This window comes from Dunckerocampus dactyliophorus, chromosome 2 (genome assembly GCF_027744805.1).
Source record: "Dunckerocampus dactyliophorus isolate RoL2022-P2 chromosome 2, RoL_Ddac_1.1, whole genome shotgun sequence".
Classification (NCBI taxonomy): Eukaryota; Metazoa; Chordata; class Actinopteri; order Syngnathiformes; family Syngnathidae; genus Dunckerocampus; species Dunckerocampus dactyliophorus.
In genome coordinates, this window is record NC_072820.1 from 47,737,350 (window position 1) to 47,742,473 (window position 5,124).

General features: G+C 40.7%; 1 non-coding gene across 1 annotated transcript; it reads right to left on the minus strand.

Moving 5' to 3' along the window:
- Window positions 1-2,402: 2,402 nt before the first annotated feature.
- LOC129177949 (U5 spliceosomal RNA) lies at window positions 2,403-2,516 on the minus strand. Its single transcript, XR_008569719.1, has one exon. It is a non-coding gene; the product is annotated as a U5 spliceosomal RNA (small nuclear RNA).
- Window positions 2,517-5,124: the final 2,608 nt, after the last annotated feature.

A 5,124-nucleotide genomic window follows, 5' to 3' on the forward strand; every position in this document is an offset into this window, starting at 1 on the left:
TGAGCAGCTGCACAACTGCCGTTCTCTCCAAGCTTCTCAGTAATGTCATGGACCCCCTCCCCTTCCACCCACTTCCGGATCAACGCTAAGGTCATCACGTGACTCGCCACGCAGCTCATGTGCGTCACGTTTTAGCGCCGGAGGAGGGTCGAACGAGAGAGGAAGGCCAGGGAAGTCTTTTTTAGTAGGCTTTGTTAATGGGCCGGACGTCAGTGACATCCCTGCTGTGTGTGTGTGTGTGTGTGTGTGTGTGTGTGTGTGTGCGCGCGCGCGCGCGCAAAGGAAAACTACACTTTGTCTAATTGTGTTTTCACAGCAAGACTACGTCCATTCCATCTTAGAGGGTATTTTTGGTCATTTATAAGCACCCTAGACATTCCCGGGGTCAGTTACTGATCTCTTAAGCTTTCCAAATGACTAGAAAGACGCTATTGTCATCTTCAACAAATAAGCAGTGCGATTTTCCATGAAGCACTCAAGCAGCAAACTACAACACGTGAATGAATATAAGGAATGTCTTGGTTTTTAACTGTGACGTCAAAGTTGCTTCTGTCGCCCTCTGCTGGTCATAAACAGCCTATGATACTTAACCAGGCGCATGAAAAAGTTAAGACCATTTCTTTGATTTTTTTAAGGTTAGAGTCAGTTTAGAGTCTGCAACAATTAATCCGAGGCATATATATATATATATATATATATATATATATATATATATATATATATATATATATATATATATATATATATATATATATAAATAACCATAAAGAAAGGGAAGAAGTTGGATATTCGTATGACTCACTGACGTAACTGACATAACTCTTACTGCAGAAGTACGATTTGCTGCATTCAAGTATACTCGGAAATCCCAGAAAATACATCTACACTCAAAACATGTGAATGTAACTTAAATTACTTGGTGTCTTGGAACGCAATAATGGCCCGTAATAACACGGTTAAGGTGTGATTCAAATGTGCTCCCATTAAAGATGCCAATTATCCATGAGTGAGATCGTCCGATAGGCCTACCGATCACATGGATTAACTGTACATTTTTCAATTTATTTATGAGTGCTACTGGTCAGGGGCACCGTTAGACAATTCCAAGGGCCCGTTGCAAATAGGTAATTATTTAAAAAATAACTTTTGGGTGGATTGTCTTTTTTTGTTGCCTTTATTTGTGTAAAATAATTTTTGTATTATGACACAAACCTGAATTTAATTTTATGCATGACGTGGAGTAATGCAAATACATGGGAAATATTAAATATTAATATTGTAAAAAAAATTAAATAAATATTAATATTCTAATATAATATAAAAAATATATAAATATAATAAAAAAATATAATATAATAAATAAAATAACAATATTAAAAAATTGCATCAAGTCTAATGTACCGGAGGGCTGTCATGTGACTTGACGTGGGATTAGTGACACCCGTGGTGCAGGAGCATAATTAAGCCTTTTGCTCACCTGCCATCTCGACAATGACAAGGCCAGGGGTGTAGAGCTGCTTTGACAGCAAAGAAACGCGGGGTGAGCTATTTGGGTTTTATTTAAATGCTACCAACATTTCAAACGGTCTTTATTTACAAAGCAGATCTCCACTCATACAGTATTGGATTTACTAAACGTTGTCAGACAGCACCCTCTGCTGGATTCATAACTGCAGTACTCCTTCTCTCTCCCCTGCAGAGGGCGCCGTCAAACCTCCTTCTATTTAATACCATTAGAAAAGTGAATTATTTAAAGCAGAGAACAACAATCTGCGATTATGTAAGGATGTCCTACGGTTTGTAATATAAATAGCCTAATGCTACCGAATGACATTTACAGCAGTGATGTGTCGGTCTCGAACGATTCGTCTCTAAGAGCCGGCTCTTTGAAATGAGCGACATGAGCCGGCTCGCGTAGTTGGGAGCCAATTGGGGGCGGATTATTTTTTTTCCTCGTCATTTTTTTCTGTTAAAGGCTAATGTCACTGGTCAAGATTTGTGGCGGCGTCGCTGTGTCCAAGCTGAGCAGGGGCGGGGTTAAACACGCGGTGGTGCCGATTCATTCGTGAGAAATTTGCATGAAGAGATTTGACCTATTTTTCTATTGAAATGGGTCTTTGTTATTTGTATTTTATAATATAACATTATATTATAATTTTGCAGCTGTACATTGGGGTTTAAATAAATCAATTTAAATAAACATTTGATATGTATTTTACACAATGCACATAATTTGGTCATAATTTAGACAACAAAATCTGAGGTGCCACTTAGCAGCCGTAAGGGGTCTAGGAGGCTTCCTTAAACGAGTGTACATCTCCATCAGAGACAACATGTTGGTATTACAGTGTACAACCCATACACTCTTGACACCGTCATTTATTGCTATTGACAAGAGAGAAAGCCCCACTTTCGCAGGGCATCAAAAAATTGGATAAAACTCTTGCTGTTCCTCCCCACGGAAATCTTTAGTAAAAGGCGAAAGATTTATACGATCTGAAGAGAAACAAGAGTGTACTGTTTTCTGCAGCGGCGACGTGGCCACCCCTTTCCGAAAGCTACAAGTGTGAGTGGCGGTGCGATGAATAAGTTACATCAATGCAAACAAATATTCCTCGCTCAAACGATTGTCATGTATTATTACTACAACACTCCAAACTATTATCGTCACATAATGGATAGAACAGTGAGAAGAAGAAGTTGTTATATTTTTCTACCGCGCAAGGCACGCTGGGAGGACGGCAGGAATTCCGGGTTTGCTAAACACACTTGCTGCTTAGCTCTTTCAAAAGTAGTAACAAAAGCAAAACACGTAACTATGTGTTTTCGTATGACAGCTAGATTAAACAAAATTCATATAAATATTAATTTAGATGTACAGTGACCAGTTTGGCTAAAACGTTCGTGGTCGTGGAGTGCCACCGGAAGTACAACTGCCAGCTTCTGTTTGAACCGGGAGCTTCAAAATAAAACAACCACGTTCAATATGTTGTCAATTTTTTTTTTTTAAAGAAAAGTCACACTGCAGCATATTTCTACGACCATGGTCAAAGTTTTAAGAAAAGGTGAAATATTTGGCATGTATTAACTTCATAACCAAAGGAGTTTGATTGAAACTTGATGCCCTCGGACTTTTATTTTGTACACTCATTAGTACATTTACAATCGTGTGTCCTTTCTCTTTTTCTTTGTTATGGCTATTTTTTAAAATATCTTGTCATATAATCTACTCGGTGTGTACAGGGAAATAATGCTATTTATTTGAAATACCTTTGAATGATGACATTTAATGCATTGCCTCTATGCATGTCAGAGAGAACTGACCTTAACTGTTGTTCCATCACTTCCTCATTTCAGGAATTTGTGCTAGTTTGGCCAAAACAGCACCCTGAGAATGCTTCCCCGTCCTTTCACTTTAATCACAGTCAGGTAACATGAGAAATGTGTGTGTGTCTGCGCGCTTGTGATGGAAATGCTGTTAAAAGAAGCACTAGAGTGATTGGCTGGCGACCAGTCCAGGGTGTACCCCGCCTCTCGCTCGAAGTCGGCTGGGATAGGCTCAATACCCCCACGACCCTAATTGGGATAAGTGGCATAGAAAAAGGATGGGTGGAAGAAGCACTAGATTGATTAAAAAACAGGTTGTATGCAACAAAAGATAGATGATGATGCGTGGGACGCTGATATAATGGATGCATGTCAACTATAATATGAAAACATCACACATCTGATACGGAATTGATCCTTTGTTACTCTTTCACCCACCTCACTCTTGGCGCTCTGTACGAGCCGAAGTACTAAAATACACATTTACATTACAATCATGAGCACCTTGGAATGACCTAAAATACAGTTTTAAGAGCCCTGAAAATGGGTGAACAAAGTGTGGCGTGGGGGCCATTTGCAGCCCCGCAGCTAGTTTTTTTTGTTATTATCGGCCCTCTGCATGTGCATAGAATACAATTGAAGACTTTAAACCAGGGGGTGTCCAAACTTTTTGCACCAATGTTTTTTAATTTTATTTCCTTGTTTAATTGTATTTTTATTATATTTGTTATTTTAATATTTTATTATATATATTTTTATAATTGTTTTTTCCTCATAATATTACAAATTTATTCCCCTAATATTTCGACTTTTTCATAAAATTTGTGGTGTTTTTTTCAGGTTTGCATTTTTTTTTGTTTTCTTGTTTAATTAGAATTTAATTAGAAGGCCAAAAAGTTAATTGGCAGTCTCCTGGCTCCGCCTCCTCATCACCAACCAAAGATCTGAAATTAGAAACAAGGCTGGAGTAAACCAAATAAATGCCACAAGACCCAGAAAGGCAATAAAATAAAAAAAATCTAGGACATAACAGTGCCCGCCGCCAATGGCAATGGTTGGCACCTGGCGGACCACCTGGCTTACCGGGAAATTTAGTGTGAAAATCCGAAATAAGAGGGGGGTCTAGGATGAGCTTATGTGAAATCCATGAGTGGGCCTCTGGACCGTAGCCGACCCAATCCACAGGATATCGCATGCCACTGCCACGTCTCCTAGAATCAATAATGGCACTGACCTCGAAGGCTGGGTGGCCATCAATAAGCCTGGGCGGAGGGGGTGACTCGGTCAAAGGGCTAGTCTCCACTGGTTTGGTTTTAGAAATATGGAATGAAGGGTGGAAGTTGAGGGAGGGAGGCAACTTGAGTCTGACCACACTGGGGTTGATGATGCGCTCGATCTTATACGGTCCAATAAAGCGGGGAGCCAACTTCTTGGAGGAAACCGCGAGAGATAAGTTCTTGGACGAGAGCCAAACTTTCTGTCCCGGCACATAAGCAGGAGATGGGATGCGGTGACGATTAGCAATGTGCTGGTCGCGTTCAGAAGTGCGTCCCAGTGCAGCCTGCGTGTTGTGCCAAGCCCTCTGGGCTCGACGGACATGATTATTCACTGATGGCACCGCTACCTCTGACTCCAGAGAAAGAAGGACAGGAGGCTGGAACCCATACGCTGCGCAGAAGGGAGACAAGCTGGTGGCCGAGCTGACAAGGGTATTGTGGGCATACTCAATCCAAGGAAGCTGTTCCACCCATTTGGCCGGGTCCTGGTGACAGACGCATCTGATGGCAGCCTCCAAAT